We start from the raw sequence: 25,030 nt of genomic DNA, 5'->3' as shown, positions 1-25,030 counted from the left end.
ATCTGACACTTCTACGTTTCTTTCTTTGCTTCACGTTAGTATGATTTACCAGTATGCAATTGTCAGCTGTAGATCGTTTAACCAAGCCCTTAATACGAAACAGGACCTGGGAACGTAATACACAGAATTACACGGACTTCGAGTTACTACGACTTATACGTGAGAATATTTGAAGAATTACATATATTTAAGAAACTTGTCAGCAGTAATTTATTAAACTAATCTATACAACCACAAAGTCTCGTGATTACTATTCAGTATGAACGAATTCTTTACCTAATAACTAGTTACATAGCTAATAAATAAATTAATTAGTTTTATGTAGTGGAAGTTTATATATGACCCCGAGTTGTGCTGTTGTAGTAGCTATATGGAGTCAATACTTGGTCTGAGGAAAATCTTCCTGACACTGACTCACCTACAATTAAATAAAAAATCCGTAAAATCTAGCAAAACAATAAATGGATATGTAGATACGATAACATACCTTGGTGGGGTTTAGGGGGAGCTCTACTGCTATTATGAATTTCTGAGAGAGTGACAGGTATAAGGTGAAGATGTTTATATTTGTAACACGCAACATGGAGAGAATGTTGGCATACCCCTATGTTGCTTTCGTGTCCTTTGACTGAAATTTCTTTGGATATTGTACTTGTGGAAACTCTACATGATCTAAGCACACTGCTACTCAAAATGACTGCACACGTGTGCTCAAAATATTAAGCTGAATTTATCTACAACACAATATCTTTAGCTGCTAGTGAAATAGGGAAAATAAACTTTGCCAGATTAGACAATAACAACTTCACAAAGTGCAAAGAATGAATTACCAAATTTATAAACTTTAAACAAAGTTCTCTGCCTATTTTCTTAAATTTACCTCTGAAGTCCAGGAAATGAAATTGACCAAGCGGAGCTAGTAGGTTTTTGTATAGGTGCACATCTGAATTAAGGCCAAACTGTGTTTTCTATAACCCAGATAATACCAATCAATCATATACCAAAATAAAGGGAATTAAAAGAGCTTTTAACACTATGTAAGATATACAAGGTCTTTTTAAATAGCCATTGTAACCAGCGAGGAAAACCGGGGAAATTCTTTCTATTTAAAAATATAACCCTTTCAGTTTCCAGGTGAAAAGTAAAACAACAAAAAGCAGCGTTACTAAACTATGAGAATTGATATTAAACCTGTTTTGTACGGAATTATAATAAACAATTATGACGCAGCTGTGCAGGTATGAGTTAAACATCCGAATTGGAATAAATGATCGTTGCCATCACAGGTTATAGAAGATGTAAGTAAAAACTGATTTTAACAGGTGCATTGGAGTCTCGCTCACGCAAAGGTTGTTCAGTGTAAGACGTTTCACACCTTAATGTGTAAAACCCAAAGAAAATTAAAACATTTTGGAAACTATAAAAGGTAATAAATATGGTATGGCATTGCGGGGTTGGGGAAGCCATACGCAATTTTTTCACAAAGACATAACAATCTGATAACTCCTGAAGTTCCGGTAGCAGTTTATTCCTTTAGTTTCAAACAGTAACGTTACAATGCAGAATGATAAACGTGTTCGTCATTTTTTCCTTTTAATTTTATTGCTCAGACGTTTCAACAAAATATTACTTATCAAATATCAAAGCATAAATCTTGACAATGCCTTTTCTGAAAGTTGTTTTCTGTTTTCCAATAATCGGCTATTGTAGGTCATTACCTTTCAGTCTGAATATGATAGGAAATGCGGATGATAGGAAATCCAGATTTTGACTTCAAATATTGATAAGTATCTCAGATAAGTAAAAGTATACGGAGAATGGAATGGTTAGGTTTCTAAACTTACCAGTAGTATACCATTGCAAATTTTCACACAAAGTGGATCACCACTACAATGACAATCTTTGCGTTTACATAAATATATAGTCGGAGTTCAATGTTGTTACTGTGAATCGTTTTCTTTCAGGAAATTATTGATAGGAAAATAAGCACGCTATTTTTGTGCATGTGATAAGAGGAATGACAACGTCCTCAGTCTTGCCATTGCATGATAGAGTGTATTAGACTCTCACTAGTTTGAGGGTTTAACGTTTTTTTCCAACACATGATGGGCTATACAGGCAGACAGAATATTTGCTGGAGGGAGAACCCGGGAATAACACGAAAAGAACCACGAGAATCTGCTGGCAAACTTTCTCACATACTCTCGTTGTCCAAGCCGAGACTAGAAACCCACGCGGACAAAAGTAAGATCTCAGTCATCTGTAAAAGCGACCGTCTTTGACCAGTCGGCCACCCAAGGCACCGCTCACTGAAAACAGACGACAAATGAAGATGACAGACAAAACTATATCATTTTTAAAGGTTTAGCGAAGGCATTCATCAACAAATACCACTCGCTTTCATAAATTGTATCGATTCAAGAAAGTAGCTTCAATGCAAACTATTAAAAAAATAGTATAATGATCTATTATCACGGGTTACATATTTAAAATATTTCTAAAACTATTCAAATTCTTTGTGCCTTTAAGTAACGACTACTTGTCTAGTGCTGATGAGCTAATACTGTTTATTAACATTAATTTTCTAGAATGTTATCTACAAAAAAATCATCCGCGTAATTTTGTATCAATGGTATGTATTACGGCTATTCAATAATTCCATTTATATGTAGTCGTCTTTATTGTGTATTAGGAATCATGATGGAATTGCGCACCGATTATCTTTCTTTTTTTTCTATTATGCAATTGTAATCTCCATATTTATTGTGTTCATCGACAAAACATAGATCATATTTGACTGAAAATGCCATGATTTCATAGACAGACAGACAGACCAAACAGACATACTGGTAGGTAAATAGATAGGTAGGTAGGTGGATGGATTTTTGACTGCTTGGTTAGATTTATGTATGTATGTTTGTATGGGTGGATGGATGAATGGTTGTACTCATGCAAAGATGGATAAGTTAATGGATGTATGCAAAATAGGTTGTTGATGTATGATATATAGAAGGAGGGAAGGAAGAATGGCTACCGAACGGAAAGAAAAACAGAGATATACGGTGATACAATCATACAAATCGTAAACATACATACATACATACATACATACATACATACATACATACATACATACATACATACATAGACACAGACACATACATACAGACATACATACATACAGACAGACAGACAGACAGACAGGCAGACAGGCAGATAGACGTACATACATACATACATACATACATACATACAGAAATATATATTTGAATGTTTGGATAGTTATTCTTATGTATATTGATACATAGAAAGGTGGATTCATTGATATATAGATGTGTGGAAGGATGGAAGGATGGATGACTAGTGAACGGAATAAGCACCAGAACTACATAAATTCGCATTCCGAGTAACACAAACAATAGAACGCTAGATTAGATTCGCATACAGTCAGACATGCAGATAGATATAAATGCTTAGATGAATCAATAGCCCCACATACCGACAGTCATTACCCACTGCACTGACATTTCGCTCCAACATATTTCAAGAAGTCGATATGACAGTGGGTGTGCCAGAGAAGTACCTCAAAAGATATCCGAAAGTTAAAAGTAGTAATATATGATATGAAAAATCTTCTTGTACCAACAATAGTATAAGTCAATAGTATCAACATATTGTCTAATATTTCTTTTTTATTCAGCTTGTATGTCACCATGATCTCTATGCATGGTTTATTGTAAAGTCACCGTTTCTTGTACAAAGAACGTTATACAGCTTATGCTGCAGATGTGATTGCATTTTGCCACGACGTAAAAAACGAACATGTATTCTCTGTATCTAGTAATTTGCCTTTACTTTTTGTAAATATAATCAGGCACCAGAAATAGTCTGTACTATATTGCAAGGAATACATAACTGGGCAAGGGAGCAACCTTGTGTGTGACATATAATCAATTTTCTGGAAATTTTTGCAGTTTATTTTTCTTCAAAACTCTCTTAGCGATCAGACAGGAATAGAGATGATACCTGATGAGTTTAACGTTAATCCTACTGCGTATATCGGAAGCTATAGCATATTCGACAGAATAAAGGAAATGGATAAAAAAAGATTCCGTGAAAGTTATATGTGGACTGGATTCGACATCTTCATCTTCATTACAAGACAATTTTATCGTAAATAAATAGTTAACCAACATATGCCTAGTCTGATCATCAGCCTTAGATATAAAGATATGTATGTATGGGCGTTAACACCAGGCAGCGCGCGCTTATGGTTTGCAAACGTAATTTCATTAAAACTCAGCTTCCTATTTCGTCAATGTTGCGATGTTGACTTAAATGAAGCTAAGAAACTTTTGGAATATCACTAATCGTCCTATACATGAAATGTTTGAATCTGAGCCTTCTACAGATCACTGCTGTTCTTGATCATCTTACATGCAAATCTAACAATGGCACCTATCTGCCAATTTAAGTATTTGACTACATAATCTGGTTAATAATCACGACAACTGTGTTTTGATTGATGTACTTGACTTTTGAGCAATACGATGTTTTGCTTTCAACTGTATGAAATATTGATAATGCATTTTTAGCTTAATTGTAGACTGAGGCAGGCTGATATGACAACTACTCGGATTAAAATTGATGATACAATGACTCGTTCTGAAGCGGTGCTTTGACCCATACCTATTCGCATGAAACTTATAAATGCAACGGAATAAACGCAAGCATTGCACCTCCAGATGGCGTATATGTACTGTATGTATAATAAGGTTCATTGCACGTTACACATTTACAAGCTAAACGTTTTAAGACATTTCCGTGAGTTGTAATATTTTATGTAGTTTCGAAAAAGTTCGATTTAGTGGAAAACTGATTGATTGCGAATTTGTGAAAAACAGCCACAGTAGAAAATAAACTACACAGAATTCTGTCAACATTTATATCCGTGCTTTATAATGTTTGCTCATAAAACCAGTCACGAAATCCCACAGCAAACTCCAACGCCATCCAAAGGCAGATAAGAGTGCTTTCCGAGTTTCTCTTATCTCCTTTCATTACTTAATTCAATATCAAATGTGATGAAGTGACGACAATGCTCTAGCCTTTCCACTGTTAGTGTTAGCAAGATACAACTTAGCAAAACGACGTTTTCAAAAAAGGAATATATATTTGGTACGTAGTTGCCATATAGCAAGAATATGCGCCCACGGATTAATTGTTGCGCAATAGATGATTACGCTGGGGAACATCGGTATGATTTGATCATTGGCCCACATTGGGGTCAAACTATCCCTATCTATCTATCTATCTATCTATCTATCTATCTATCTATATATATATATATATATATATATATATATATATATATATATATATATATATATATATATATATATATATATATATATATATATATATATATATATATATATGTACATACGTATGTATGTGTGTGTGTGTGTTAGAACCATTAGACTTTACAATTCACGTTTATTCCCTATTTGCATGACAATTTCATCATCATTTTTCACTGGACGGAACTCAATTCATCATTTCACTTTCAGAAGCTCTTGAAACGCATAACAGATAAATCTCTACATCAAACCAGGAAGTTGTTGGCGTGTATTGAATTTCATATTGAGTTTCTGCAAAAGATTAAAACACGTTTTGTGAATTTATCTGGAAAACGGAACACATTTCTAACGAGCCTAAGGAGGCAACTCTTGGACAAACAGCACAGTAAACTTTCTAGAGAAATCCTAAACAGGGTTTCGTTACGGAAGGAACGAAAAAGCAAATAAGACTAGAAGATTTTACATGGAAAACCTTCCAGCAAAACTAAATGTCAGCACTGTTGTAATCCTTCATTGGTTAAGTATTCTGATTCAGGCATAAGTCTCCTCTCAAAGGGACTCACTGTTTGTCCCCGTCCGAAAACGTACACTGTACTGGAATTGAAAAAAGACCTCGCGAGATTTGCACGGAGAATGAGACAAAGTCATGACTCATGAACGCATAACACAATGATGCCAAAATACTAACTCACCTCTTAACAGCTGACCCCAAACCAGAAAGATTTTATTAACTCTCTGAAATACACCAAAGAAACTCAGGGTGACCAATCATTTCTTGAAACAACAATACAAAGGAACAAATATATGAATTCGTTGATAATCATCTTCGACCTTTCGTGGAAGCATTGCCTTCATATATCCAAGATACCACGGACTGTCTGAACAAAAGGCCATTAACTTACCTTCCAAATAAAACTCTCTTCCTCATCGTGGATGTATGATTATTATACACCAGCAATACATATCAAATGAGGAAGGTATCACAGCCTGCAAGAAAGCATGGGATATTCGACCAGATCTTTTTCTTTCATTTTCTATTTGATCAAACTTTTAATACATGTTCTCAAGTTTAAGAATTTTGTTTTCAACAACCAAACGTAAAAAACAAATAAATAGAACTGCAGTGGGCACTGAAATACGTCTTCTTAATGCCAGAATTCTTTTAGGGGAACATTCGAGGAAATCTTCTCACCAAGGCATTGTATAAACATCTAAGCAGGTGACTATAAGTTGACTACATCGAATCTAAATGGATCAAAACTGACGACAATTTTAATACTATTTTTTAAAATCGCCAATAACGACTATGCTACGATTTAATATATACGTTAAAGTCATCAAAGAGGTTCACTATCTTTTCGAATATTCCATCTGGAGGGGAACATATAAACTAGCCTGTGTTCTAAACCTACAGACTCTCACTAGTGTCTTTTCCCATACAAGCTTCACACCACCCACCTTGTGTAAAAAGTCTTTCTTATAGTGTTTGCGTTCGTACCAAACATGATTGTTCTAATCGTGCTACCTTAGAAAAGAGATCTGGAGAACTCAAGAGGCACATTAGAAGCACAGGATACCAAAGGAGCTACACTGAGGACGACTATTAACAAACGACACTTCTCGGAGGAGGAGACCTCGTAAAATATAAAACCAAGAAAACCAACAATCGTTGTTTCCTTTGTGGAATCGTTCTACCACCGATGCCCTACAGAATCGTCCGATCGTCCAAAGGGTATGTTTCAAGAAGTTCCTGTGGTTGCGGACCGTAGACCCAACTATTATATCAGTAACACCAACATTAAATTCACACAATCAGTACGCAACCTAGGTGTTACTCTGGACAATACTCTCACGTTACACCAACATGTCATGAACATATGCAAGGCTGCATATCTTGAGCTGAGACGCTTCAGCTCCATTCGCAATTATCTTTCTGGTTATGCCACTAAAACACTTGTATGTTCATTAATACTTTCAAGACTGGACTATTGTAACTCAATTCTGTCTGGTTCATCTTAATATCTACTTCAGAAACTTCAAAATGTTCAAAACACAGATGCTCAGATCATACTTAGAGTACGACGATCAGAGCAAATCTCCCCGCTGCTCTGTACCCTACACTGGATATCCATTCGATCCAGAATCAAACACAAAATTTTTTCTCTGTGCTACGTTTCACTGACGGACTCCAGTCCAACATACCTATCCGACCTCACCCATTTGTACACACCAGTAAGATACTTACGCTCCTCTTCTGACAATCGTATACTCATTATTCCCACTACGAAAACGAAGTCATATGGACAACGTTCTTTTGCATACCAGGACCCAGCAACGTGGAATGAATTGCTCACTGAACGTAGACACAAATTTCCCCTAGTGATTGTAACATATAAGGTTTGTGTTTAGTGTTTTTTAAGCTGTGTATTCCCTTATAAACAAAAATCTGCTCAATTGCTGGGAAACCGTTTTGAATTTTTACCTCTATTAATTCGTGTGTCTATATAGTCGTAACTGGAGACATGAAGAAAAAGTGTACGTCTTTCTGCTAGTTCTATATATGTAAAGTTTTGTTTTAAAGATTCAGAAATGTTAAGTGCTTTTTACCACTGATACCTACTCTTACACGTGGTACATATATGGACAAAGAAAAGAATACGTTTCATAAAATTCCATCCAACTGTTTAGGAGTTATGGTAACAGATATACAGACTAATACATATTATCCCCAACAGCAATGCACACGGATATTGATTGAGAAACAACCTTAACATACAGTAGAAATCAGCCTGCCTAGTGCTATATTCGGCTAATAAATACATCCACCCCATGCGATGCCCCAGGATATAGATTGAGATTCCAGAACTGTAAAGCGCATGTTCAAAATGCCTCAATTAGGCAGCTTAATTTGATGTTTCTATCTCAAACGATGTTATAAGATATCTTTGTACAACTTTTCTCAAGTATGGTAGTCCATGCACTCACGGATATGTACGGGAACTATTGCCGCGATCCCCACCTGCACATTTCCTTTAGCATGCACTAAATTAACAATGTTTTTACAGACAATTTTATAGTTTTATAGTTTTGCCGATGCGCATCTACATGAAATGAATCCGACAGATCGTATCCGTTTTACACGAGAAATTATACTACCTTTGCCATTTTCATTTGGATCTACAACACAAACTATTACATGGACGTCTTGTGGCGAAGCTGGTAAGACATTTAGCAATTCATTTAACACTTGGATGCAATTTTTACAATTCACATCATAGCAATTTTCCGATAATGAATTATCCCACGCACAGAGACAGTTGTTATAGACACGTTTTATTTGCCAGACGCGTGTTACTATAGCAATAGTTTTATTTCCCCATGTAACTGTTATTCCCGGATAATTGGTCAGCAAAATTGTTATAGGACAATTTGCATTTTGTTATTTGGTTGGTGAACCTACTGCCTAATAATCTCTGTCTTAGTAAAACGTATACCTATCAAGCAGGTCTTGACTGTTTATTTGGTTGGTGGGTCTATTACCTTATATTCTTTCTGTCTTAATTAAACTCATACCTATCAAGCAGGTCTTGATTATTTATTTGGTTGGTGGACCTATGATCTAATAATTTCTGTCTTGGTAAAATGCATAGCTTTAAAGCAAGTTTTGACTGTTGTTTAAAATCCATCCGTTTACAGTTTATACATGGCAACCGTTGATTGAAATGTTAAATGGTGATTTTTGTAATCATTATCTCTCCTTTAATACACCAATACATCAATTTCATGTTTATTTAGATGTATCATGAATTCATACAGCTGAGTGAATATGACATGTCATATCCTCATCTGTTATTTTCAAGATGAAAAGCAATGAAATATTTGTACATTTTCCCCATGATTAATGTTAATATACACAACAGCATTAAGTGATTAATTGAAACAAAAGAGTGTTGATCTTAAAACAAAATGTGAACTTAATTAGCATTTAGTACAAATAATATTAAGATTTATATACAACAGCATGTTTATGAATATACCTTCGGTCACAGAGGACATAGGACAAAAATAAATGGATTTAATTATATACAGAAATTGATCTTTGAAATGCGCTGGTTGTGTGAAGATGGGTGCTCTCTTAATGGTCTATTTTGTGACGGTGCTATGATACTCTCGCCTTAATACGAAACTGAGCACTGCCTACTTCATGACAGTATTAAAGTAGTCCTGAGGACTGCCCACTTCATGCCAGTGTTCGGTGATTCAAGTACTGCCCACTTCATGATAGTATTAGAAGTCCGGATCACTTCCCACTTAATAACGGTGTTTTGTGTCCTGAGCACTGCCTACTTCATGACAGTGTTAGGCGTCCCGAGCATTGCCCACTTCATGACAGTCGTAGGAGTCTCGAGCATTGTCCACTTCGTAATTGTTTTTAGTAATACCAAGCACTGACAAATTCATGACAGTGTTAGGTATCCCGAGCATTGCTAACTTTATGAAAGTCTTAGGAGTCTCGAGCTTTGCCCATTTTCGTAATTGTTTTAGTAATCCCGAGCACTGCCCACTTCATGGCAGTCTTAGGTATCCCGAGCACTGCCCACTTCATGACAGTCTTAGGAGTCTCGAGCATTGCCCATTTTCGTAATTGTTTTAGTAATCCCGAGCACTGCCCACTTCGTGGCAGTGTTAGGTATCCCGAGCACTGCCCACTTTATGACAGTGTTAGGAGTCTCAAGTATTGCCCACTTCGTAATTGTTTTAGTAATCCCGAGCACTGCCCACTTCATGGCAGTGTTAGGTATCCCGAGCACTGCCCACTTTATGACAGTTTTAGGCGTCCCGAGCACTGCCCACTACATGACAGTGTTAGGAATCTCGAGCATTTTCCACTTCGTAATTGTTTTAATAATCCCGAACACTTCCCACTTCATGGCAGTGTTAGGTATCCCGAGCACTGTCCACTTCATGACAGTCTTAGGAGTCTCGAGCATTGCCCATTTCGTAATTGTTTTAGTAATCCCGAGCACTGCCCACTTCATGACAGTGTTAGGAATCCCAAGCACTGCCCACTTCGTGACAGTGTTAGGAGTCCCGAGCATTTCCCACTTTGGAATTGTTTTAGTAATCCCGAGCACTGCCCACTTTATGACAGTTTTAGGCGTCCCGAGTACTTACTACTTCATGAAAGTATTAATGGTCCCGAACACTTCCCACTTCATAGCAGCATTTGTAGTCCCATGTACCGCCCAGACCACTAATCACTAGCTCACTTCATGACAGTATTAGTAGCCCCGAGTACCGCCCAGTTTATCTGGAGTCCCGACACTGCTCACTTCATGACAGTATTAGTAGCCCCGATCACTGTCCACTCCATAACAATATTTTATTAGTCCTGAACACTGCCCACTTTATGACAAATTTTGTTCGGATAAATAGATATTAATATACAATGAAAATTAGTCGTACAGATTGATATATAATAAACAAGACATGAATTATAACACTATTGTCAAAATTTAATTCTGAAAGGAGTACGTGTGCAAATGAGACAGACAGACAGACATACAGATATGCAGACTGCTATTAAGACTAAAAGAGACAAAGATTTGGTTCGGTTAAAAGGAAAATGAGACTAAAGGACAAATAGACAGAAATCATGGGTTTAATATTAATTGTGATGAGATTCATGTTTTGAAAGATATCACACATGTATCATTCAATCCAGCTGTGAGACCAGTCTCCCTGAAGACCTGATTCCATTCCATATCCTCTATCGATCAGCTTTACTTTTGATACAGAACAAAGACTATAATGACACCCGTCAACCAGTCTGTTTAAATATTCGTAATTAATTGGTAGCACACAGTACTCAGATGTGAAGCGATCATTTCCAATAATCGGACAAATTAAAACCACGATTTATAGTTCAACATGTTGAAACAACTGTCAATTATAAGAACGAGGGATTATATTGGCTAGATATAAGTAACAAGATTACCGTTCGTCAATGCAGATTAATTAGCTATGACCATGCTGAAATAAGAAAGGCGGGGTTCTAGCGATAGGACGTACACTAATCAATGATTTTATCTCTGACCATGTAGTCGTATATACATACGAAGAAAATATATCAACCTATTTATACATTTGATATTAAACGACAACGAGAAAGTACATTTATTCTCAATTCCCTTTGTGAATGGAACGGTACAATTCAGTGAACAACAAAAATGTTTTAGCCAGTTTTCTTCGCAGATTTACAACATCGTTTCTGTGTTTTGATGTAAGGCTGATGTGATGTTGCGGCATTGTTACGCCGTCAAAGATTCAACGCTCAACTTATTCCGACCCGTGCGCGGGCTTTTGCATTGCATAAATAGTGATGGTGACTATTGAAAAACGAAAAGTGAGACATTGATATTCCATTTGATAGAGCATCACACACGTGTATCGCTGCCTTTTTTGGTCAGGATTGAATTCCATTTGATCAGCAGTCGGAATTCAGATTAGTAATTACAACACATTCAGTAAAATGTTAGGACTGGTTCAAGATCGAGGCTGCATACCTCTGCAGCCGTTTCTGTATCTGCACTTAAAATATACGAACCGGCTTTCTGCACGTACAGCAGTAATGGTTCCTGAGTGAATCGATACTAGATAGGAAGATTGAATACATCTGTATCGTCAAGAAGTTATTGTTACAGAATTTATGATGTAGCAACACAGAATTGGGGAAACGTCGATAAAAAGTGCATGTAGAACGTTCAGGCTGTTTTGGAGGTAAGTACATGTCGTTGGTTTTATGGATTTGTCATGAACGCATCCATCAAATTATGTATCAAGCTACTTGCCTAGTAATCAATCAATCTACATGTCTTTCTGTCTGTCTCTGTCCTCTTGTCCGTCTTTCTTGTCGTCTATCTGTTTGAAACTTTCATACAAATTTTTTGAATCGAAATGCTGCGCAAGTAATTACTAAAACAATCAATATATCATAAAGAGAATATGTATTCGTACTGAATATAATGAAATATGAATCTATGATATTTGAGGTCTTGTACTTCTCTAAATATAGACAAATTATTCAAGGAAATTAGAAATAATCTTGTGACAAATTGAAAACATTACACTTCATTAAACCTGCAAATTGTGTCAATAATACGGTTAGGATAAAAACAACAACAACAGGAAACAGTGTCATACGATGCCATCTATTTGAATACTGACTATATTATAAATATTCTAAAGGAGTGAAATTTCATACAAACGATATATAATCTGATACATCTGCGTTGCTTATCATCATGTATTGCGAAGTAAAATCGCATAGAACAAAGATTTATCAGATATGGTCGTCCCATGTTTTTCCCTAATGAGATCAAATTGTATTTAATGTTGCAATTTAAATCACATTAGCATGTTTTCTTTATACACTCGTAACGATTTTCTTCATTTTAGCTACCATTGTGCTTCTTTCTCAATTTCTATCAGAAACTTGTTTAATCTTACATTCTGATCTGGCGTTCGATACAAATTTTGTTCTAAAACATAATTCCGTACCTTACACCCAGGATGGTACTATTTGGGTATTTTCACTGATATTAGCGTATCAATATTCTTAAATCGAATTTTCAAAAGCGAATTTTAAAAAAATTATATTTACATTTTATAACTGAAATAATTAGACACTTGAAAGACAGGGCAGAAAGATAGTACCAAAAATAACAACTTTAAAGACTGGCAGATGGATAACGATAGTAACGAAAGTAACAACTTAAAAGATTAAAATAGAGGTAAATATAGCACTGAAAGTAACAACTAAAATGACTTGAGCTGAGGTACGGAAAGAACCAAGGACCTAAACAGAGATAAAGCTGATACTGACAGAACCAACTTAAAGGACATAAAACAGAGAAAAGATGGCAATGACAGTAAAAAAGTAAAGGACTTAAACAGAGATAAAGACGATACTGACAGAACCAACTTAAATGACTTAAACAGAAAAAAGATGGTACTGAGAGAAAAAAGTAAAGGACTTCAACAGAGAAATAATGGTACTGAAAGTAACAATGAAAATGAATTAAACAGAGAAAAGACAGTACTGAAAGAACCAACTTAAAGGACTTAAACAGAGATCAAGATGGTACTGAAAGTAACAACGTAAAGGACTTAAACAGAGATCAAGATGGTACTGAAGGTAACAACGTAAAGGACTTAAACAGAGATAAATATAGCACTGAAAGAACAAACTTAAATGACTTAAAAAGAGATAAAGATGTTACTGAAAGTAACAAAGTAAAGGACTTAGAGATAAAGATAGCACTGAAAGAACCAGCTTAAAGGACTACAAGAGAGATAGAAATAGTACGGAAAGAACCGACTTAAAGTGCTAAGCATAGTTATGAAGACAAGACAAAGTTTACAACTTATATGGCTATAATAACTATATGAAGACAGTGCTCCAAAAATGCTGAAAAATGCTGCAAGCTCTACCATTTTATTTCCCGTGTTTGCAACATCCTTAACGAAACATAACCAAAACTGTTATTGCAAAGACAGAATAGATGCCATAAATGCTGTTGAGGAGTGATCTAGGACAGTGTGTACATGCATTGCGGATCACACTTACATGCAAACTAACATCTATTGGGAATCAAATTAACACAATGCAAATTCTATCTCTTTGATTCTTTTGGAGGAGTTTGCATTTTGTCGTAGTTTCTGTTGTTCTTCTTCTGAAAGTGTTCGTGTGGTCAATATAATAATGTGTCACCCTTTTCTTGATAGCTTCAACAGTCGGGATGAAGTCATCAATAATACAGTAAGTAACGAGAACTGATCATCCTTGTTTCAGAATATCTTGAGAACTGGTCAGATCTATGACTATCTTTCCATGTGCCCGGTACCTCATTATTTATTCCAACCCAGGAATAGATCAAAGCAATTCGTTTAAATCATATTTATTTGATAAACTGTTGTTAAATTCAAATATAAAAATAACCAGGTTGTAATCAACGATTACATGGTTGACATCTACGAAACGTTTATTTGTCTCCAGTAATTATTGCAACCGTAAATCTCATGCAGAAAATATACTCAGACTAAATTAATCTTGACAAAGAAATGATGTCTCCTTTTTCAAATAAATTTGTTTTCTAATTTGGTTACTTTTTAACTAATAATCTATTTTCCAATGTTTAATTTTTTAAGAATTCATCTGTACCATAGAGACATCATTGTTCCCGACTTTCCGTTAAACCATAACATAAACCATACGTACATACATACGGCATGAAGGAAAAAGAAAAAAAAAGGTTCTTTTTCATGATATGAAAGAACATGCTCTAAAATTAAGATTGATGTTGTGTTTGTATATTGTCCAAAGATCATTGTTCTTGTAATCTGCTTGAGAACCTTTTAGCAGGAAGCCAAATTTTACTCAGTGAAAATCACGGGCTTTAAGTAACCTTGGACAACCAGCAGTATTGCAAGTATTGCACTTGCGTTACTATCTACCTTAATTAGACAATAAGGTTAGGAACTCATGTGTTAACTACTCATCTAATTTCTATCTCAGTTACATAGAACAAAGCCCCAATCAGTTTAAAAAATTGTAAAATTCCGTTTCTTTACGAGACTTTGATTGTTTACTCTTTCTTAATATTGTTACAAGGAAATCATGGGAAAATTGTCCATTACTTCTTGTTTTGTTACCTGCTTGTACTCTGTGGTGAATGCAGATGTAGGCTTGGCTCTGAACTTACCGTTTCGACACATACTTTTTTAATGACCCACCAAATGTGTTTCCTGTTAGAATGAAATTGGACAAGTGTCGAATTCATTCAACGTGTCATCAAATAAACCACCTCTATTCTAATATTTTGAAAATCATTATGGCATGTGCGAGCTTTAAATGAGGAGTGGAAAATAGAAACAAAACCTAGCCGAGTAGCAAATACCGAGGTGTGTGCAATCCTTTCCTTTATTGTGTTATGTTGTTACCACCCACCCACCCCCAAACACACACACCACCCCCACTACCACCACCGATAGTTATAATTAATTTCTAACGAACCCCTGTGGAATCTGTGAGCACATCTCGGAAAGTATCTTTTCATGGGATACAAAATCATTATATTTGGCTTTACAGTTCAGAAATATAACAAACTGGGTTAGTCATACAGTTGGTCAATAAAAGAGAACAAATATTGATTCTTTATATCCGTATATTATCAAGTTCGGTTGTGTTCTCGACGCTCAAAGAATACTTAAGGATTTCTCATTTTAACATCATTCGTCGGGCTGAGTTTGGAGGTAAACATATAATATGAGGCATGGATAGTCACCATGGTTAGCCGTGGAGGTAGTTTTAGTGTTGCCTTTGTGATGACCGTGTTCAAAAAGGGGATCGGCAAAGGTCAGGTGTATAATAATTTCAATTAAAATGAAATTTTCAGATATTGTCTAACCAAGTTTCATATACATTGTATACAGTTATAGCCAGAAGAAACATCGCATTTGTGACAAATGTGGCCCCTAGGTCACATTCTGTGTGGTGTGGGGAATGGGAGGTTGGGTGGAGTGGCAACATTGACCCCTAGGTCACATTCTGTGTTGTGTGGGGAATGGGGGGTTGGGTGGAGTGGTTTCTAAGGCGAGTCGTTTATTATTTGTTCTAGTTACAATTATAGTAAATACATTCAACTCAGAAAAGTATTAGTTTTCCGTAAATGTACTAAAAGTATTAATGGCTGCAACGATGCGACGTTTAAGGGGTAATGCTTCAATATCAATACGAGATTATAATAAATTCCCGCACATGTATTTTTATTAAACATTGCTGTAATTCAGTTTACGGGAGATTATTACATAAAAGATATACTGCCGGCAAAGTTTATTACATTAAAGGGGTACTACTGGTAAAGTTTATTACATTAAATAATGTACTAAAGACAATTTTTATTTGCATTATTAGGTCGCTATCGAAAAGCTGCATACGTTTGGTTCTTTTTAGAATCATTGAAATTGAGTGTTTAAGAAGTAAATGATATTCAATTTAAAATTGAATATAATTGGGAGACCAGGAGAAAAATATCCGAATAGACGTTCAGTTTGTTCCGACTGCATTCGACGATCAGCAATTAAATCTTTTTCTTTGAACCACGAATCTTAACTTCTTCAAATGTACACTTTCTGAGAGAAATAGTAGAAGCAACAGAAAGGAACGGAAAGTCAAAAGTAAGAAAACTATCTTGCTCAACAACTCAGCAGGTGGAATGCGCTAAATGTTAAGCCCAATTTTCCATGTAAACAACTAACTCTGGACATGACTTCTGCATGTTTGTATTTTCTACCATAAACACGTGCTTTTTATTTCTCTTTTATTGGAACAACTTAAACTCTATCACACTGACGCACAATTACTTAATGCATAGAAGCGTCAATGTAATAGCATCTTTAGTAAACGTTTCAAGCATGACCCACGCTTATCTCTGCTCTCAGCAGCAAAGAGTTTTCTTTGCGATATGCAGTTTAGTAAAAATGTCCAATACAAAATAGACAATTAAAATATATTTTAGAAAAAGAAAACAACTAAAAATCCAGGCATAAGAAGTTCAGGATTTATTTCATTTCATTCGAGCTATGTAATCCTTACTTCATAAACTTTCATGTGAGGAAGTCCTTTTTAACTTATTTGAACACCTGTATAATATCAAAAAACTATGGAAAGAGTCGTGCATTAGAAATAAAAAAAATAATTTAATTTTGACAAGTTGCACTTTGCGGTGAAAATTAGCATCATCGGTCGGCATCTTCATCGTCACTTCCTATTCCACCTCCCTGTTATGATTATTACTTGATTATTATTATTATTATTATTATTATTATTATTATTATTATTGTTGTTGTTGTTTTTGTTGATATCTTCGTCGGTGAGGTCTTATTAGCCATTTAATTTTTGACAGATTTGGTAACATACAAGAACCTGGGTCGTTATAATAATAATAATAATAATAATAATGAGGACTTTGTATAGCGCCTCGTCTTTAGAATCTCTAAGCGCTTTACAACATTAGACAACACCTATAACATAAAAAAGATATATATAATGATATTATTACAACAAAAAAACACCATGAAATTAGAAAACATAAAAAACATGCTGAAAGTATTTAAGGTAGGGAACATTATTAGGTCTTTAAGTTTGTTCTCGCAGTCGAAATAAGTGAGATTTAAGAGCACTCTTGAATGGGGTCACTGTGTCTTTGTGTCTAAGTTCAGTGGGCAATTTATTCCACGTTGATGGGTCCTGGTATGCAAAAGAACGTTGTCCATATGACTTCCATGATGGTACGTTTATACCACATGCGATCTTCTACAGTGTTTCACAATACATATTAAACAAAAGTGTGGAACAGAACAGAACAGCGCAAAACTTCTATTAACGAAAGTAAATCTCAGGCCACACATTGGTGGCATATGAGAATACTACAACTGCTACAGTATCTAAAGGCAACATCATTAACCTATGAAGATACAAATCACATCACTGGTCAACGTTTACTGTCACAGCGCGAATAAACATTCGTAGATAATATATCATTTACGTACATAAATATAACATTGTTTTGGCATAATACAAGAACTATCATGAAGTGTACAAAAATTGTAAAAGAGAACAAATAGTAGATCTTTATAAAGTACGAACAATTTCCGCTTCAAAATGGCATATAATCTATGATATTGTATCCATTATTACAGTTACAAAAGTGGTAAGAGTTTGGAGAATTTTGCGTTTATTGGTAGCGAATAATGTTTGTAGGTTTCCAATAGAAGGTTAGCGGTAATATAACAGTTTTAGAAACTTACTTGCTTTTTTATAAAATCTGGAACAAATGAATAATTATTGGTATTCGTCCCCGATGTAATTCTTATCACAATGATTATGTTTTCTTTCCGAAAACGGTGTTTTGCCCCAACTACCGTTTTGATTGGAAATCATTAATTGTATCAACGATAAATACTGATTCCTACTTAACAGTTATAAGTAATTTTTCATATTCAGGTCTTTTTTTAAACAATGATATCATTATTATTGAAGGTTAGATTTACAGACGATAGCCATTCCTGTATATTAAAGTGTTTTAAAGTTTATGTTATCATACTTTTAGTTCTTTTCGGATTATTAGTAAAGTCATAATATAGGTGATCTGGTCTCTTAACAGTTATCAGAGTGTTCCTTATGTTATTCGTCTATTTATAACTATTAGCCTTAGCATTGGTCTTGTAAAAAATGTATTTGATAGAGAAGTCAGGATAGTTTAGTCTATTTACCAATCATAATGGAGATCTAAAATTCCATCATTCGGGATCCGATAATGATATCAGTAAGTTTCCTTCCTAGTTCTGCATAAAGCATATAAGTAGGTATACTTTTCTAACTTTTGAAATATTTCTTAAAAATTTGACATGTAACCCTCCAGTAATTGTGATACTTTTAAATCCCCGAACATCACACCCATATAGTAAAATGAGTAGTACATTATTATCGAAAAGATGCATTTGCAGGTCTGTGGGAAGATTGAAGTATTTGTTTCGGTAGAGCTGATGCAGGGTCTTTCTAGATTGATCGGTGTTGCATTGAATTCACTTAGCAAATCGAATTTTAGAAATAAATAACAACTAAATATTTAAATTCAGCACAAATGTATATCAGATTATTGCCTATTGTAAATCTTTACATGCAAAAGTCTGGCAGAAGAGGTCCGTAACTGGCTATATATGGCACAATAATACTTTAATAGCAGGTGTCAGCAACCTGTGGTATGCCAGACTAGTTGGAAGGGCACGTAGGAGGAGTTACAGTCTGTACTGCATGTAGCAAAAACGATAATTAAATTATAGAGACTTTTATGACTTGGCACGCAACTCTGTAATTGAACGAACCTGGCACAGCAGTTCTAAAACGTTGCCGGTGCCTGATCTATGAGACACTTTGTTCTTTTCTGTTGTACCCACTTATCGTGTACCTTCTGTTCTAAGAATTACTTGTACTAAACTCGAAATCAAATGAGGTGAACAGTATTCATGCGCGAAAATGCAGCACATGATCAACACCGAAGGAAATCATACGATCATTTAGCTATCCGTTAATTTCGTATTCGTTCCTGCTACTGTAAACTTCGCACGTTTTAGTTAACTGCCAAATTAGGACAAAATGTTTTTTTATATATATATTATCTCATTATGTCGTTAATGGAACCGTTGTCGATTTTTGCGCTTACATTACGATGAGATGCGCAGTGATATACCTAATTACCATTACTGAAATATATTGGCCCTTCTATGCTCGAGCGCTATAGCCGATGCTCTGTTGGTTAATAACCGCTAACTGTCGCTATATGAATGAAGGCTATATCTAACAACTTTCAAACTTCTCTCGAAACGTCATAACAAACTTTGCAAGACAAAAGTAGTGCCGAGAATATTGGATCTGGATAGTATTTGCTGGAAATACTCAGTTTCTGACCTTTGGATTCTTCCTATATCCCACTTTAGTACGAATGATTGGCAGTTTGATTCAAGTGAGACGCATTATATTTTAGGCGCATACTTTTATTTCATTGCCATGAGTCTCTTCTCTCTGCATAAATGGAATGCAGTTTGTCATATTCACTTAGCTGATAAGAAATTGTGACAGCATACTGACGACATTTAAAGTAACAAAGCTATCCATAAGAGACGAGAATTCATGAAATTGTACTTTTCACAAAACAGAAACGAATATATGAAAATATACTGGTCAAAAAGATAATTGAAGCAATGAAAACACGTAGTTCTTATAAAGAACATAAATGTCGTTCATTAATACAAAGAGGTCATAACGCAAGGAATGATCCCATATATGGTATTTCTTCCATTCTGCCGAATAGTGCGCGCTGATATAGGCCGGTACACGGTATGTTGACCTCTGAGACCTAGAGTCGGGTTACATATGACATAACAAGTTCATACAATTTGTCAAGGAATGCTAGTTTTGTAATTTATGTGCAATATTGATACACAAATGATCAAATACGCAATAAATATTCAAATTTGGTGACGTCATCAAAATTCACCCATTAAAACAACTAGAACCACTGCTCTAACCAAGAATACTGGGCCATCTAGGGAAATCAGCTGTAAATATATAAAACTGAGCAGTGTAATACAAGAGCCAGAAACTTCTAGCGTGTTCTGGTACCAGTACCATGACGTGTATGCATACACAAGAAAAAACTTGGTTAAACATTACACTGTTCTACTTAAAGAACAACTCTGTGGTAATACATGTTAAATATTGTTTATATATGAATCTATCTGCAAGAGGACTAGTCAAATGAGATTATAAAAAATAAAACCATTCTTATGGTTTACGATAAACATGATGCATTATTCAACTCATCTTGTTAATTTATATATATATAAATGGGACTATAACCTAAAAACAGATTATATAAAATCTGATAGCATTGTGTTATGCGCAAAATTTTCTGACTTAATGGAAATTTAAGAAACAGTATGTATCATCTAACCTAAATACAGATGGTAGAGAAAATGCACAAATGTTTAGGGTTACGACATACGGAACATTTTATCGTACAGGAGACAGCATCGGGACAAGGCACCTATATAATGTTACTATATTTAAAAATTACAGCTGTCTAGACCAGTACGTGGTGGAGTCACTAACGGAAAGCAATAGGTAAGTGGACTTTGCACATGCGTCGTTCGGTCAACCCAGTCATGAAACCTACAAATATCACAATCGTCTGACGGATCTAAAATATACATCCTAGGTAAAGCTATTCCGTGACATAAGGGTGGGCAAATTCTACAGAGTTGCAACATGAAAACTCTTGCTTTAAATATACAGATGTATATCCCGGTGGTCAGTTCATCTAGACTTAGCACCGGACATCAAATTCAAATCCGAGTTCTTTATAGGCAATGCAAAAAGTCAGCTTCTGGCTATAGGATGATATGGTAACAGAAAGTTTAAGTCGAAAAGAGCAAAGAACAAAAATATATAAAGAATATTTACATGAAAAGTGATAATAAATATCGAGTGTTATAATTCAAGTCTTGTATAAGTAGTCTTTAAAGTACCATATTTACCTTGCAAAGACCAGTAAATATCTATTTACTATCTTTGAAGTATAGTTTTTCTTGTTTATGTCCCAATGTACACAAATTGTACCGATGTATTAATTAATCTAGTCGATGTATTTAGCAATACAAGTTTTAACATTTTCAAATATGGGATTAATACGGTTCCAATTGTTGTAATGAATTTCTATATTGATTAAGAACAGGACAGACAAGCAAAAATGTTTATTTATCTTTGATTTTATTTAGATTAATTACATTAGATTCTTGATGTCTATTTTCAAACCGTAATATTTATGTATCTCTGTCCAAAACTGATACGGATTTGCCCTAGAGAAAAGTTCGCTTTTAATTTCTTTTGTTTTAAATATGAGATAATATCATATTTGTTTAACAAAAATACAAAGTAAATCAAATGGTGCAAAATCTAATCAGAAATACAGCGAATCATCTTCGCCAAGAAAGTTTAAAAAACAATTCTTAGAGCAAAGAAAGTGTTGCCCTTATGTTACAAGGAAGGCAAAGTTTTCGTAATTTTTTATTACTTATTGGTGAATTATTGGAAGTTTTCTCCCCCATAAATCTCAAAGGAACAGTCATATACAATATCACTTATTTGCTTGACTGTGTCATTATAGCAATTGTAGAAGTGAACTTAACTCGTTAACAGTTTACAGGATTCGTGAGAGACAACTGGAAATAGATAGCGGGATATCTAGGGTAAATGACTATGAAGGCCCCCCCGCCCCCCCCCTCCAAGGTCGTATGAATATTCGATTAGTTCCTTTTTTGTGTTATAACCATTAACTTCTAGTTTTCTGTGTCAAAAAGGGGCGATTTTACCAATTTTAAGTAATAATTACAAAGGCGTATAAATAATTTGAAATTAATTTATTTTTTGAAATCAAACTAAATATATGACCCAGTTTAGCACCCCTACTTTCAATTTTTATTTAACATCAGATTTTCCTACCAAAGAATTTACACAAAAAAAAGTTATTTTCTGTGTTGTATCTCATTTCAGTGTGCAGCTGGTAAGTGCACGATCAGGAAAAGGAGTAAAGCCATAAACACAAAATTCGATTTTTTCAAAGACTAATGGGGCTGGTGTAATCAAATATTCAATTACACTATTGCTACTATTAAAATAGTACGTAAAACGACCGATAGTTTTGTCTCTTGCTACATCTAAAGCCCTAGAGTTTGTTACCGTCAATAAATATTTATACATCTAAAACTCTGGATTATGTTACCGTCAACAAGCATCTGAACTAACACCCTCATATTTGTTACATTCACCAAAATATTTGTACATCTAAAACTCTCGTGTTTTGTCACCTTCAACAAATTCAATATTGTTTCGTCATTGTATTACCGCATTACCGTATTTATCTCAAGATTATACATTTCTGACATTATACAAAATGTACTCTTCTTCCATCAGGTCACTAGAGCTGGATGCATGCATATCAAAATCTATAGACTTGTTATCTTATAGTCATGTGATCTTCTGGAATTAAAGTCATCAAACAGTCCCTTTATCCTTGAATTACCAAATGTCACTTTCCAAAAAAGTCAAGAGTCAGTGTCAGTTAAGGTAGTATTGGCAAACCCTCTAAAGGTCTATACACCAAATCAAGAAACATCACAAAGGAAGGAATGGACTTGTATTCAGGATCGAAATCTACCTGTAGAATGGTTCTGATGGTTCTGATGAAAGATGTTTGTAATGATTTTTACACTTTCATAGCCCTATAACAATTTAATACATAAAATAAATAAAACAAAAGTATTATGGTATACGTATGTACCCACAAGAGAGAGAGAGAGAGACAGAGACTGAGGCAGAGAGACAGACAGAGAGAGAGAAAACTCATAAGGGGAACACGCACATTTCCTGAGGGTACAACAAAGAACAACACTTTGATACGTACATGTTTAATAATGTAGTGAAATATAGAACTTCCATAAGAGATGACGAATGAGGGCTATAAGATACTTTTATACCAATTCAAGTTGAATTGAGTTTGCATCAAAACCATTTGTATCTGATTATGGTGAAAATAATCCTTTTCAAACCAAGAGGATAAAATATGAGGCTAGATTTACAGAGCAGCAATTCCCTTGATAATAAATTCTTTGTCTAGAATGCCTCGAGCGTGGGCGAATATTTAATATCGTCAACATTTTATTGCTCTGTGATATTTTCGTTTTGGATTATAATACAATATTACCACAACCAGAGAAATATGTCCGGTCTGTATCGAGTGTTAAAAGAAATTGAGCGTCTGACAACTTGTAATAGATTGTGTGTTGCAGATTGTTGTTGTTGTTGTTGTAGGGTTTTCAGCACACGATAGGCTATATATGGCGGCCAGTATTAATGGTGGAGGAAGAACCCGGGAAATCCCCGGAAAGAACCACCGACCCTCGAAAAGCTACTGACAAGCTTTCTCACATACCCAGATTGGCCGAATCTGAGACTCGAACCTACGCAGACAGAGGTGAGATGGCAGTGATCCTTAACGGAGAGCGCTGTAGACCACTCGGCCACTCGGGGCCCCGTGTTGCAGATTAAATCTATGTCTGGCATTTTTATCGTTATTTTTAATGTCAGTTTGAACCAATCCAAATTTTAGCACTATTTCTTGTTATAAAGTACCGGCAAATCATTTTTTGGCCATCATTGCTTTGTTAAATGAAACAAATTGAATGGTTGGTTTCATCCTTTAGATACTTGAAGGCAATTTGTATGGAAAAATGGCTGCATCGATTCGAATGACTAGATAACATCGTTTTAGACTCGCTTGCAAATCAGGTTTTAGCATTTAGGTGTCGGTTTTAATTAATTACTTATGATTCTAGTGATTTGTTATCTGAAGAATAATCAAACTGATATCTACGTCTTATATCGGAAGTATAAAGCAGGTCATTGTAACCTACTTTTCTTGTTCCAGGTTATCGTGCTATGCATCGATGGTAAGGTTCATTTCCAAATCAGCGCTGCATGTACTGCGGTGAACTGGTATGTATCCAATATAGTAAAATGAGTTATATCGATGGACATTTGTACCATACAATGGCACTCTTGCTCAAGACGAATTTCGGACTTTTATTTATGATCAAAGCGTACAGGCATTCTGCAAAGTGATGCACCATATAAACCAAGTCCAAAGTGTATCATTTGGTACCGTTGTCACATGTTGGTTTCTGTAACCTAGTTTCCCCCTGAATACTTAACCAGCTCACTGTTTATTTATGGAGTTGTAACTAACATCCAGTTTCTCTCAACGTTGCCTTTATATATATTTCAGTGTACCTTTATACTGTTTAACTATGGTCAAGAACATTACATATATTAGATTGTTTAATTGTTCCGACAACACAAAGGTCACTAAACATGGCATTAATCAAGCAGATCAGATAGTGCCTATCTTTATAGACCGGTTTAATTACATCGAAAGCTGATTATATTGTAGCATATTTGAGTCTGAATAAATAATTTGAGAATATTTCTAAAA

Source organism: Sinohyriopsis cumingii, chromosome 1 (genome assembly GCF_028554795.1).
Source record: "Sinohyriopsis cumingii isolate HCF-2022 chromosome 1, ASM2855479v2, whole genome shotgun sequence".
Classification (NCBI taxonomy): Eukaryota; Metazoa; Mollusca; class Bivalvia; order Unionida; family Unionidae; genus Sinohyriopsis; species Sinohyriopsis cumingii.
Note: the sequence above shows the minus strand (reverse complement) of the source record.